At 44.4% G+C, this 14,428-nt stretch overlaps 1 protein-coding gene across 1 annotated transcript in view; it reads right to left on the bottom strand.

The window, feature by feature from the left end:
- LOC137638276 (unconventional myosin-Vb-like) overlaps positions 1-14,428 on the bottom strand; it is a 74,297-nt gene that overhangs the window by 57,860 nt on the left and 2,009 nt on the right. The window lies entirely within an intron of this gene.

The following is a 14,428-nucleotide window of genomic DNA, read 5'->3' on the forward strand; positions in this document are numbered from 1 at the left end:
TGTTATTGCCGATGTTGAAACTAAAAATAAAGTATGGTATCATTCCTTCATTGCATTATCATCTTTACTACTATTTGTTTTGCTACATGTAGTAATTATTTTAAAGGATAAATGAATTATGTTCACTTTACTTCTATAAAATCCCATTAGATGTACAAATAAAACTCCTAAAACTATTCATGATTTATTTACAAAATGCAGTCATGCCCAAAACATAGCCAACACGGTCGTACGGCCTAAGAATAAGAAAAAAAAATATATCGGATGATCCGTTGGTCTGATGGAGAGTTTAGCACGAAATTCTTATTTTAACAAAAATAGTTATATAAAGACTGTTTACATACAATCTCTCTCTCTCTCTCTCTCTCTCTCTCTCTCTCTCTCTCTCTTGGTGGCATAGTGAATAGTTAATGGAAATGTTCAAAAGTCTGAATGACATTACAAGTATTATAATCATGTTACGCTAAATACAAATCAGACCATAGACATTGGATTTTAACTAGAAACTGAGTGATTACCTATTCAGGCTATAGTAAATATGGCCGCGGGCTTTCTATTGACTGTATAAAGTTGCAAGTCTTAAGGCAAATGCAGTTTTGCAACCACGGGGGCAATTCCAAATCCTGCTAGCCATTCTTGACTGATATGGGTTCCAGAGCCGATGGAACAAGGTGAATGGGTGTCTGGTGGATGGGCGGGGCAAAATTTTGTCAAAAGGTGTTTACATTGCTTACGTAATGAATGTTTTCGACTCTTGGCTCGTTATCACTGGCCATGGTGTCGGCTAGATCATTTTTACTCTATAAAAATTAAAACTATCGGGTTTAGGTTATTGATAATGCTGACAAAATTTGTGTGTGGTTGTAAAATATACATATGTCAACTTTCAGCTACATCCGATGAATTGATAAGGAGCAAAGTCCAAAAAACCGTGTTACAGAGGCCCTGAATCTCATAGTAGTATATTAGTGCAATACTTTTCTCTCAAACTCAATGTTATCCCATGAAGTTGATCACGATGAATTATAATAAATCTTGAGGAAGATATAAAGAACATAATTAACCGGGTGCTTCTTTCACTAAGAGTAGGAGGTTACTAGGAGGTAAGAGGTCACTAAGAGGTAGGAGGTTACTAAGAGGTGGGAGGTCCCTAAGAGGTAAGAGGTCACTAAGAGGTACGAGGTTACTAAGAGGTAGGAGGTTACTAAGCGGTAGGAGGTTACTAAGCGGTAGGAGGTCACTAAGAGGTAAGAGGTCACTAAGAGGTAGGAAGTTACTAAGAGGTAAGAGGTCACTAAGAGGTAGGAGGTTACTAAGAGGTAGGAGGTTACTAAGAGGTAGAAGGTTACTAAGAGGTAGGAGGTTACTAAGAGGTAAGAGGTCACTAAGAAGTAGGAGGTCACTAAGAAGTAGGAGGTTAATAAGAGGTAAGAGGTTACTAAAAGGTAGGAGGTTACTAAGAGGTAGGAGGTCACTAAGAGGTAAGAGGTCACTAAGGGATAAGAGGTCACTAAGGGGTAAGAGGTTACTAAGAGGTAGGAGGTCACTAAGAGGTAGGAGATCACTAAGAGGTAGGAGATCACTAAGAGGTAAGAGGTTACTAAGAGGTAGGAGGTCACTAAGGGGTAGGACGTCACTAAGGGGTAGGACGTCACTAAGGGGTAGGAGGTTACTAAGAGGTAGGAGGTTACTACGAGGTAAGAGGTCACTAGGAGGTAGGAGGTTATTAAGAGGTAGGAGGTTATTAAGAGGTAGGAGGTTATTAAGAGGTAAGAGGTCCCTGAGGGGTAGGACGTCACTAAGAGCTAGGAGGTAACTAAGAGGTAGGAGGTCACTAAGAGGTAGGAGGTTACTAAGAGGTAAGAGGTCCCTAAGAGGTAGGAGGTTACTAAGAGGTAAGAGGTCCCTAAGAGGTAGGAGGTTACTAAGAGGTAAGAGGTTACTAAGAGGTAGGTTACTAAGAGGTAGGAGGTTGCTAAGAGGTAGGAGGTTGCTAAGAGGTAGGAGGTTGCTAAGAGGTAGGAGGTTACTAAGAAGTAGGAGGTTACTAAGAGGTAAGAGGTCACTAAGAAGTAGGAGGTTACTAAGAGGTAAGAGGTCACTAAGAGGTAGGAGGTTACTAAGAGGTAGAAGGTTACTAAGAGGTAATAGGTCACTAAGAGGTAAGAGGTTACTAAGAGGTAGGAGGTCACTAAGAGGTAGGAGATCACTTAAAGGTAAGAGGTTACTAAGAGGTAGGAGGTCACTAAGAGGTAGGAGATCACTTAAAGGTAAGAGGTTACTAAGAGGTAGGAGGTCACTAAGAGGTAGGACATCACTAAGAGGTAGGAGGTTACTAAGAGGTAGGAGGTTACTACGAGGTAGGAGGTCACTAAGAGGTAGGAGGTTATTAAGAGGTAGGAGGTTATTAAGAGGTAAGAGGTCCCTAAGGGGTAGGACGTCACTAAGAGGTTACTAAGAGGTAGGAGGTCCCTAAGAGGTAAGAGGTCACTAAGAGGTACGAGGTTACTAAGAGGTAGGAGGTCACTAAGAGGTAGGAGGTTACTAAGATGTAGGAGGTTACTAAGAGGTAAGAGGTCACTAAGAGGTAGGAGGTTACTAAGAGGTAGGAGGTTACTAAGAGGTAAGAGGTCACTAAGAGGTAGAAAGTTACTAAGAGGTAGGAGGTTACTAAGAGGTAAGAGGTCACTAAGAAGTAGGAGGTTAATAAGAGGTAAGAGGTCACTAGGAGGTAGGAGGTTACTAAGAGGTAGGAGGTTACTAAGAGGTAAGAGGTCACTAAGGGGTAAGAGGTTACTAAGAGGTAGGAGGTCACTAAGAGGTAGGAGATCACTAAGAGGTAAGAGGTTACTAAGAGGTAGGAGGTCACTAAGGGGTAGGACGTCACTAAGAGGTAGGATGTTACTAAGAGGTAGGTGGTCACTACGAGGTAAGAGGTCACTAGGAGGTAGGAGGTTATTAAGAGGTAGGAGGTTATTAAGAGGTAGGAGGTTATTAAGAGGTAAGAGGTCCCTGAGGGGTAGGACATCACTAAGAGGTAGGATGTTACTAAGAGGTAGGAGGTTACTAAGAGGTAAGAGGTCACTAAGAGGTAGGAGGTTACTACGAGGTAGGAGGTTACTACGAGGTAGGAGGTTATTAAGAGGTAGGAGGTTATTAAGAGGCAAGAGGTCCATGAGGGGTAGGACGTCACTAAGAGGTAGGAGGTTACTAAGAGGTAAGAGGTCACTAAGAGGTAAGAGGTCACTAAGAGGTAGGAGGTCACTAAGAGGTAGGAGGTTACTGAGAGGTAAGAGGTCACTAAGAGGTAGGAGGTTACTAAGAGGTAAGAGGTCACTAAGAGGTAGGAGGTTACTAAGAGGTAAGAGGTCTCTACGGAATAGGACGTCACTAAGAGGTAGGAGGTCACTAAGAGGTTGGAGGTCACTAAGAGGTAGGAGGTTACTAAGGGGTAGGACGTCACTAGGAGGTAAGAGGTCACTAAGAGGTAAGAGGTCACTAAGGGGTAGGACATCACTAAGAGGTAGGAGGTCACTAAGAGGTAGGAGGTCACTAAGAGGTAGGAGGTCACTAAGAGGTAAGAGGTCACTAAGAGGTAGGTCACTAAGAGGTAGGAGGTTACTAAGAGGTAAGAGGTCACTAAGGGGTAGGACGTCACTAAGAGGTAGGAGGTCACTAAGAGGTAGGAGGTCACTAAGGGGTAGGAGGTTACTAAGGGGTAGGACATCACTAAGAGTTAAGAGGTAACTAAGAGGTAAGAGGTCACTAAGAGGTAGGAGGTTGCTAAGAAGTAAGAGGTCACTAAGGGGTAGGACATCACTAAGAGGTTGGAGGTTATTAGGAGGTAGGAGGTTACTAAGAGGTAAGAGGTCACTAAGGGGTAGGACATCACTAAGAAGTAGGAGGTTACTAAGAGGTAAGAGGTCACTAAGGGGTAGGACATCACTAAGAGGTAGGAGGTCACTAAGAGGTAAGAGGTCACTAAGGGGTAGGACGTCACTAAGAGGTAGGAGGTCACTAAGAGGTAGGCGGTTACTAAGAGGTAGGAGGTCACTAAGAGGTAGGAGGTTACTAAGGGGTAGGACGTCACTAAGAGGTAAGAGGTCACTAAGAGGTAAGAGGTCACTAAGAGGTAGGAGGTCACTAAGGGGTAGGACATCACTAAGAGGTTGGAGGTTACTAAGAGGTAAGAGGTCACTAAGGGGTAGGACATCACTAAGAGGTTGGAGGTTATTCGGAGGTAGGAGGTTATTAGGAGGTAGGAGGTTATTAAGAGGCAAGAGGTCACTAAGGGGTAGGACGTCACTAAGAGGTAAGAGGTCACTAAGAGGTAGGAGGTCACTAAGAGGTAGGTCACTAAGAGGTAGGAGGTTACTAAGAGGTAAGAGGTCACTAAGGGGTAGGACGTCACTAAGAGGTAGGAGGTCACTAAGAGGTAGGTCACTAAGAGGTAGGAGGTTACTAAGGGGTAGGACGTCACTAAGAGGTAAGAGGTCACTAAGAGGTAAGAGGTCACTAAGAGGTAGGCGGTTACTAAGAGGTAGGAGGTCACTAAGAGGTAGGAGGTTACTAAGGGGTAGGACGTCACTAAGAGGTAAGAGGTCACTAAGAGGTAAGAGGTCACTAAGAGGTAGGAGGTCACTAAGGGGTAGGACATCACTAAGAGGTTGGAGGTTACTAAGAGGTAAGAGGTCACTAAGGGGTAGGACATCACTAAGAGGTTGGAGGTTATTCGGAGGTAGGAGGTTATTAGGAGGTAGGAGGTTATTAAGAGGCAAGAGGTCACTAAGGGGTAGGACGTCACTAAGAGGTAAGAGGTCACTAAGAGGTAGGAGGTCACTAAGAGGTAGGTCACTAAGAGGTAGGAGGTTACTAAGAGGTAAGAGGTCACTAAGGGGTAGGACGTCACTAAGAGGTAGGAGGTCACTAAGAAGTAGGAGGTCACTAAGGGGTAGGAGGTTACTAAGGGGTAGGACGTCACTAAGAGGTAAGAGGTCACTAAGAGGTAAGAGGTCACTAAGAGGTCGGAGGTCACTAAGGGGTAGGACGTCACTAAGAGGTAGGTCACTAAGAAGTAAGAGGTCACTAATAGGTAGGAGGTCACTAATAGGTAGGAGGTCACTAAGAGGTAAGAGGTTACTAAGAGGTAGGTCACTAGGAGGTAGGAGGTTACTAAGAGGTAAGAGGTCACTAAGAGGTAGGAGGTTACTAAGAGGTAAGAGGTCACTAAGGAGTAGGACATCACTAAGAGGTAGGAGATCACTAAGGAGTAGGACATCACTAAGAGGTAGGAGGTCACTAAGAGGTAGGAGGTCACTAAGGGGTAGGAGGTTACTAAAGGGTAGGCCGTCACTAAGAGGTAAGAGGTCACTAAGGGGTAGGACATCAATAAGAGGTAGGTGGTCACTAAAAGGTAAGAGGTCACTAAGGGGTAGGACATCACTAAGAGGTAGGAGGTCACTAAGAGGTAAGAGGTCACTAAGGGGTAGGACGTCACTAAGAGGTAGGAGGTCACTGAGAGGTAGGAGGTCACTAAGAGGTAGGTCACTAAGAGGTAGGCGGTTACTAAGAGGTAGGAGGTTACTAAGAGGTAGGAGGTCACTAAGAGGTAAGAGGTCACTAAGAGGTAGGAGTTCACTAAGAGGTATGAGGTCACTAAGGGGTAGGAGGTTACTAAGGGGTAGGACGTCACTAAGAGGTAAGAGATCACTAAGAGGTAAGAGGTTACTAAGAGGTAGAAGGTTACTAAGAGGTAGGAGGTCACTAAGGGGTAGGACATCACTAAGAGGTTGGAGGTTACTAAGAGGTAAGAGGTCACTAAAGGGTAGGACGTCACTAAGAGGTTGGAGGTTATTAGGAGGTAGGAGGTTATTAAGAGGTAAGAGGTCACTAAGGGGTAGGAGGTCACAGAGGTAGGAGGTCACTAAGAGGTAGGAGGTCACTAAGAGGTAGGTCACTAAGAGGTAGGAGGTTACTAAGAGGTAAGAGGTCACTAAGGGGTAGGACGTCACTAAGAGGTAGGAGGTCACTAAGAGGTAGGAGGTCACTAAGGGGTAGGAGGTTACTAAGGGGTAGGAGGTCACTAAGAGGTAGGAGGTCACTAAGGGGTAGGAGGTTACTAAGGGGTAGGACGTCACTAAGAGGTAGGACGTCACTAAGAGGTAAGAGGTCACTAAGAGGTAGGAGGTTACTAAGAGGTAGGAGGTCACTAAGGGGTAGGACATCACTAAGAGGTTGGAGGTTATTAGGAGGTTACTAAGAGGTAAGAGGTCACTAAGGGGTAGGACGTCACTAAGAGGTAGGAGGTCACTAAGAAGTAGGAGGTCACTAAGAGGTAGGAGGTCACTAAGAGGTAGGAGGTTACTAAGAGGTAGGAGGTTACTAAGAGGTAAGATGTCACTAACGGTAGGACGTCACTAAGAGGTAGGAGGTCACTAAGAGGTACGAGGTTACTAAGAGGTAGGAGGTCACTAAGAGGTAGGAGGTTACTAAGATGTAGGAGGTTACTAAGAGGTAAGAGGTCACTAAGAGGTAGGAGGTTACTAAGAGGTAGGAGGTTACTAAGAGGTAAGAGGTCACTAAGAGGTAGAAAGTTACTAAGAGGTAGGAGGTTACTAAGAGGTAAGAGGTCACTAAGAAGTAGGAGGTTAATAAGAGGTAAGAGGTCACTAGGAGGTAGGAGGTTACTAAGAGGTAGGAGGTTACTAAGAGGTAAGAGGTCACTAAGGGGTAAGAGGTTACTAAGAGGTAGGAGGTCACTAAGAGGTAGGAGATCACTAAGAGGTAAGAGGTTACTAAGAGGTAGGAGGTCACTAAGGGGTAGGACGTCACTAAGAGGTAGGATGTTACTAAGAGGTAGGTGGTCACTACGAGGTAAGAGGTCACTAGGAGGTAGGAGGTTATTAAGAGGTAGGAGGTTATTAAGAGGTAGGAGGTTATTAAGAGGTAAGAGGTCCCTGAGGGGTAGGACATCACTAAGAGGTAGGATGTTACTAAGAGGTAGGAGGTTACTAAGAGGTAAGAGGTCACTAAGAGGTAGGAGGTTACTACGAGGTAGGAGGTTACTACGAGGTAGGAGGTTATTAAGAGGTAGGAGGTTATTAAGAGGCAAGAGGTCCATGAGGGGTAGGACGTCACTAAGAGGTAGGAGGTTACTAAGAGGTAAGAGGTCACTAAGAGGTAAGAGGTCACTAAGAGGTAGGAGGTCACTAAGAGGTAGGAGGTTACTGAGAGGTAAGAGGTCACTAAGAGGTAGGAGGTTACTAAGAGGTAAGAGGTCACTAAGAGGTAGGAGGTTACTAAGAGGTAAGAGGTCTCTACGGAATAGGACGTCACTAAGAGGTAGGAGGTCACTAAGAGGTTGGAGGTCACTAAGAGGTAGGAGGTTACTAAGGGGTAGGACGTCACTAGGAGGTAAGAGGTCACTAAGAGGTAAGAGGTCACTAAGGGGTAGGACATCACTAAGAGGTAGGAGGTCACTAAGAGGTAGGAGGTCACTAAGAGGTAGGAGGTCACTAAGAGGTAAGAGGTCACTAAGAGGTAGGTCACTAAGAGGTAGGAGGTTACTAAGAGGTAAGAGGTCACTAAGGGGTAGGACGTCACTAAGAGGTAGGAGGTCACTAAGAGGTAGGAGGTCACTAAGGGGTAGGAGGTTACTAAGGGGTAGGACATCACTAAGAGTTAAGAGGTAACTAAGAGGTAAGAGGTCACTAAGAGGTAGGAGGTTGCTAAGAAGTAAGAGGTCACTAAGGGGTAGGACATCACTAAGAGGTTGGAGGTTATTAGGAGGTAGGAGGTTACTAAGAGGTAAGAGGTCACTAAGGGGTAGGACATCACTAAGAAGTAGGAGGTTACTAAGAGGTAAGAGGTCACTAAGGGGTAGGACATCACTAAGAGGTAGGAGGTCACTAAGAGGTAAGAGGTCACTAAGGGGTAGGACGTCACTAAGAGGTAGGAGGTCACTAAGAGGTAGGCGGTTACTAAGAGGTAGGAGGTCACTAAGAGGTAGGAGGTTACTAAGGGGTAGGACGTCACTAAGAGGTAAGAGGTCACTAAGAGGTAAGAGGTCACTAAGAGGTAGGAGGTCACTAAGGGGTAGGACATCACTAAGAGGTTGGAGGTTACTAAGAGGTAAGAGGTCACTAAGGGGTAGGACATCACTAAGAGGTTGGAGGTTATTCGGAGGTAGGAGGTTATTAGGAGGTAGGAGGTTATTAAGAGGCAAGAGGTCACTAAGGGGTAGGACGTCACTAAGAGGTAAGAGGTCACTAAGAGGTAGGAGGTCACTAAGAGGTAGGTCACTAAGAGGTAGGAGGTTACTAAGAGGTAAGAGGTCACTAAGGGGTAGGACGTCACTAAGAGGTAGGAGGTCACTAAGAGGTAGGTCACTAAGAGGTAGGTCACTAAGAGGTAGGAGGTTACTAAGGGGTAGGACGTCACTAAGAGGTAAGAGGTCACTAAGAGGTAAGAGGTCACTAAGAGGTAGGCGGTTACTAAGAGGTAGGAGGTCACTAAGAGGTAGGAGGTTACTAAGGGGTAGGACGTCACTAAGAGGTAAGAGGTCACTAAGAGGTAAGAGGTCACTAAGAGGTAGGAGGTCACTAAGGGGTAGGACATCACTAAGAGGTTGGAGGTTACTAAGAGGTAAGAGGTCACTAAGGGGTAGGACATCACTAAGAGGTTGGAGGTTATTCGGAGGTAGGAGGTTATTAGGAGGTAGGAGGTTATTAAGAGGCAAGAGGTCACTAAGGGGTAGGACGTCACTAAGAGGTAAGAGGTCACTAAGAGGTAGGAGGTCACTAAGAGGTAGGTCACTAAGAGGTAGGAGGTTACTAAGAGGTAAGAGGTCACTAAGGGGTAGGACGTCACTAAGAGGTAGGAGGTCACTAAGAAGTAGGAGGTCACTAAGGGGTAGGAGGTTACTAAGGGGTAGGACGTCACTAAGAGGTAAGAGGTCACTAAGAGGTAAGAGGTCACTAAGAGGTAAGAGGTCACTAAGAGGTCGGAGGTCACTAAGGGGTAGGACGTCACTAAGAGGTAGGTCACTAAGAAGTAAGAGGTCACTAATAGGTAGGAGGTCACTAATAGGTAGGAGGTCACTAAGAGGTAAGAGGTTACTAAGAGGTAGGTCACTAGGAGGTAGGAGGTTACTAAGAGGTAAGAGGTCACTAAGAGGTAGGAGGTTACTAAGAGGTAAGAGGTCACTAAGGAGTAGGACATCACTAAGAGGTAGGAGATCACTAAGGAGTAGGACATCACTAAGAGGTAGGAGGTCACTAAGAGGTAGGAGGTCACTAAGGGGTAGGAGGTTACTAAAGGGTAGGCCGTCACTAAGAGGTAAGAGGTCACTAAGGGGTAGGACATCAATAAGAGGTAGGTGGTCACTAAAAGGTAAGAGGTCACTAAGGGGTAGGACATCACTAAGAGGTAGGAGGTCACTAAGAGGTAAGAGGTCACTAAGGGGTAGGACGTCACTAAGAGGTAGGAGGTCACTGAGAGGTAGGAGGTCACTAAGAGGTAGGTCACTAAGAGGTAGGCGGTTACTAAGAGGTAGGAGGTTACTAAGAGGTAGGAGGTCACTAAGAGGTAAGAGGTCACTAAGAGGTAGGAGTTCACTAAGAGGTATGAGGTCACTAAGGGGTAGGAGGTTACTAAGGGGTAGGACGTCACTAAGAGGTAAGAGATCACTAAGAGGTAAGAGGTTACTAAGAGGTAGAAGGTTACTAAGAGGTAGGAGGTCACTAAGGGGTAGGACATCACTAAGAGGTTGGAGGTTACTAAGAGGTAAGAGGTCACTAAGGGGTAGGACGTCACTAAGAGGTTGGAGGTTATTAGGAGGTAGGAGGTTATTAAGAGGTAAGAGGTCACTAAGGGGTAGGAGGTCACAGAGGTAGGAGGTCACTAAGAGGTAGGAGGTCACTAAGAGGTAGGTCACTAAGAGGTAGGAGGTTACTAAGAGGTAAGAGGTCACTAAGGGGTAGGACGTCACTAAGAGGTAGGAGGTCACTAAGAGGTAGGAGGTCACTAAGGGGTAGGAGGTTACTAAGGGGTAGGAGGTCACTAAGAGGTAGGAGGTCACTAAGGGGTAGGAGGTTACTAAGGGGTAGGACGTCACTAAGAGGTAGGACGTCACTAAGAGGTAAGAGGTCACTAAGAGGTAGGAGGTTACTAAGAGGTAGGAGGTCACTAAGGGGTAGGACATCACTAAGAGGTTGGAGGTTATTAGGAGGTTACTAAGAGGTAAGAGGTCACTAAGGGGTAGGACGTCACTAAGAGGTAGGAGGTCACTAAGAAGTAGGAGGTCACTAAGAGGTAGGAGGTCACTAAGAGGTAGGAGGTTACTAAGAGGTAGGAGGTTACTAAGAGGTAAGATGTCACTAACGGTAGGACGTCACTAAGAGGTAGGAGGTCACTAAGGGGTAGGAGGTTACTAAGGGGTAGGACATCACTAAGAGGTAAGAGGTCACTAAGAAGTAGGAGGTTACTGAGAGGTAAGAGGTCACTAAGGGGTAGGACATCACTAAAAGGTTGGAGGTTATTAGGAGGTAGGAGGTTACTAAGGGGTAGGACGTCACAGAGGTGGGAGGTCACTAAGAGGTAGGAGGTTACTAAGGGGTAGGACGTCACTAAGAGGTAGGAGGTTACTAAGGGGTAGGACGTCACTAAGAGGTAGGAGGTCACTAAGAGGTAGGAGGTTACTAAGGGGTAGGACGTCACTAAGAGGTAGGAGGTTACTAAGGGGTAGGACGTCACTAAGAGGTAGGAGGTCACTAAGAGGTAGGAGGTTACTAAGGGGTAGGACGTCACTAAGAGGTAGGAGGTTACGAAGGGGTAGGACGTCACTAAGAGGTAGGAGGTCACTAAGAGGTAGGAGGTCACTAAGAGGTAGGAGGTCACTAGAGGTAGGAGGTCACTAAGAGGTAGGAGGTCACTAAGAGGTAAGAGGTCACTAAGAGGTAGGAGGTTGCTAAGAGGTAGGAGGTTACTAAGGGGTAGGACGTCACTAAGAGGTAGGACGTCACTAAGAGGTAGGAGGTTACTAAGAGGTAGCAGGTTACTAAGAGGTAAGAGGTCACTAAGGGGTAGGAGGTCACTAAGAGGTTGGAGGTTATTAAGAGGTAGGAGGTTACTAAGGGGTAGGACATCACTAAGAGGTAAGAGGTCACTAAGAGGTAAGAGGTCACTAAGAGGTAGGAGGTCACTAAGAGGTAGGAGGTCACTAAGGGGTAGGACATCACTAAGAGGTAGGACGTCACTAAGAGGTAAGAGGTCACTAAGAGGTAGGAGGTTACTAAGAGGTAGGAGGTCACTAAGGGGTAGGACATCACTAAGAGGTTGGAGGTTATTAGGAGGTTACTAAGAGGTAAGAGGTCACTAAGGGGTAGGACGTCACTAAGAGGTAGGAGGTCACTAAGAAGTAGGAGGTCACTAAGAGGTAGGAGGTCACTAAGAGGTAGGAGGTTACTAAGAGGTAAGATGTCACTAACGGTAGGACGTCACTAAGAGGTAGGAGGTCACTAAGGGGTAGGAGGTTACTAAGGGGTAGGACATCACTAAGAGGTAAGAGGTCACTAAGAGGTAAGAGGTCACTAAGAGGTAGGAGGTTACTGAGAGGTAAGAGGTCACTAAGGGGTAGGACATCACTAAAAGGTTGGAGGTTATTAGGAGGTAGGAGGTTACTAAGGGGTAGGACGTCACTAAGAGGTGGGAGGTCACTAAGAGGTAGGAGGTTACTAAGGGGTAGGACGTCACTAAGAGGTAGGAGGTTACTAAGGGGTAGGACGTCACTAAGAGGTAGGAGGTCACTAAGAGGTAGGAGGTTACTAAGGGGTAGGACGTCACTAAGAGGTAGGAGGTTACTAAGGGGTAGGACGTCACTAAGAGGTAGGAGGTCACTAAGAGGTAGGAGGTTACTAAGGTGTAGGACGTCACTAAGAGGTAGGAGGTTGCGAAGGGGTAGGACGTCACTAAGAGGTAGGAGGTCACTAAGAGGTAGGCGGTTACTAAGAGGTAGGAGGTCACTAAGAGGTAGGAGGTCACTAGAGGTAGGAGGTCACTAAGAGGTAGGAGGTCACTAAGAGGTAAGAGGTCACTAAGAGGTAAGAGGTCACTAAGAGGTAGGAGGTTGCTAAGAGGTAGGAGGTTACTAAGGGGTAGGACGTCACTAAGAGGTAGGACGTCACTAAGAGGTAGGAGGTTACTAAGAGGTAGCAGGTTACTAAGAGGTAAGAGGTCACTAAGGGGTAGGAGGTCACTAAGAGGTTGGAGGTTATTAAGAGGTAGGAGGTTACTAAGAGGTAAGAGGTCACTAAGGGGTAGGAGGTTACTAAGAGGTAAGAGGTCACTAAGAGGTAAGAGGTCACTAATAGGTAAGAGGTCACTAAGAGGTAGGAGGTTACTAAGAGGTAAGAGGTCACTAAGGGGTAGGGGATCACTAAGCAGATAGTGGTCACTGGATGTCTGAATTGTGGACATAAAGATAAAACAAGACCATTACAAAGAACAACCATTATTGTGTCAGAAAGGTAAAGGTATTGTTTATTACCCTCCGTCAACGAAGTAGGAAGGTGGTTATGTTTTACACCCTGTTTGTGTGTGTGTGCGTGTTAACTCTGATCTTTTGTCCCTTAATGATTTGAATCAATAAACAGTGTTACTACAAATGAACTCTTCTTAATGAAGGTATAAGGCAAATTATATTTCCCTGATGCATTTGAAGAGCATGCCCAAACCCTCTCCATCTAACCCTCATCATAATCTTCCCAAGAGAGATTAGTTTACCAAACGTTCAGCTGGGCTCCACAAGGCACTAGATGAGTTAGAAGGCCCAAGCCTACATGGGTGAGGAATATGAAGAGTGAAGTCAGAGGTGATGAAAAGAGAAGAGAGAGACGACTGGTGAAATTTAACCGAGGCCTTTTGCGTCAACAGGTGTAGGAGATGTTGATGAGGATGATGTACTTCAAGACATTTTGCGTTTAAGATATGAAAGAGCAAAAATCGAGATTTAACAATTAATTTAGAAAAAAAAAAACTCGCCTTGCTTACTTTCAATTCGATGTTAATGGAATAATTACTCAACTGGGGTATGGATTTTGTTATCTAAGATTAGGAATTCCAATTAACGGTCATAGTGTGGCCTCAATTTTACCTGGTGTAGTCTATAGATGTCCACCTAATACCCAGGTGAAAACCCATCTGAATTCGTTAATAAACTCTGGCTAACCTACTACGAATCTGCAACCAACATATGAAAATAAATAGTAAATATTCCAATGAACATAAAACAGGAATATATATAAAAGCTAAATCGTACCTCAGTTTCAAAACCAAAACGAAAAAGTATTGAAAATTCACTTATTGGCCGAAGTAAACAAGAGGGCATTTACAATCATCAGCACGGGCTAGACCACACACTGGACCACAAGCAAAAGCATTGTTATAAACAAAGTCAATTAGTGAATATATTCTAGATAAAACGATTATTGCAGGATGAGCAACACACATCTGAGATCGCCAACATAACCTATGAACACAAATATGTGATTCAACAATACTCAGATAACACTTTTCTATTAGTTTTGTACCGCATTGCCAAATGCGAACATTGGATTCATTACGTACCCCAGTATTTGTACACTGTCAAATTTGTACGTAACATTTATAACGGTTATAACATCTAAAAAAAGTCTTTTCAGGGTTAAAACTCAACAGCAGCACTTGTCCATTATAACCACCTTGAGACAGGTCAAATATTTTTGTTGTTGGTTATTCTAGATCAGTTAAAACAAAACATTTCTTTACACAGAAAATGCTTTTATATCAAGATACTTTTTTTTTATTACTAAACTCTCTCATCTTGCCACAACCACAAACATTGACAAAAATCGAAACAAGTTACATATAAATTTTCGCGCCTTCGAATAAAGTTTTAGTCTACAAATGGTCAGACAGTATTGACGTTTCAAGCAATCATCAACAGAATATTGCTGCCAGAATTGTCAAAATAAAAATACTTATTTCTTATTTAAGTTATTGAAAATTGATAAATGTAAAACAGAATTAACTTATTTCCTTTATATGAAACGAAGATAAGGCTTCCTATTTTCATATCAAAAACTGATTTTCTTTCAAACTTCACAGACAACAAAGTACAAATATTTAGAATACCACTTTTGCCTGACTGGTCGAAAAACCGACAAGAAAATCCCCCACTCTTTAATTACAGTAAGAGTTTAGTGAATGATAAGAGATTACTAATTAGGGCTTAATAGGAAATAAATCATACCAATGAATGCTTTCCTAAATATATTTTCTCATATCAGAATTACTCAAGAAATTCGTCCTAACTTCTTACGGTTGTTACCAACATATTAAAAGTTGCAGGAAAAATACGAAACCTAAATCGTGGCCATGTTTAAAGAAAGAA

Source organism: Palaemon carinicauda, chromosome 3 (assembly GCF_036898095.1).
Source record: "Palaemon carinicauda isolate YSFRI2023 chromosome 3, ASM3689809v2, whole genome shotgun sequence".
NCBI classification, from domain to species: domain Eukaryota; kingdom Metazoa; phylum Arthropoda; class Malacostraca; order Decapoda; family Palaemonidae; genus Palaemon; species Palaemon carinicauda.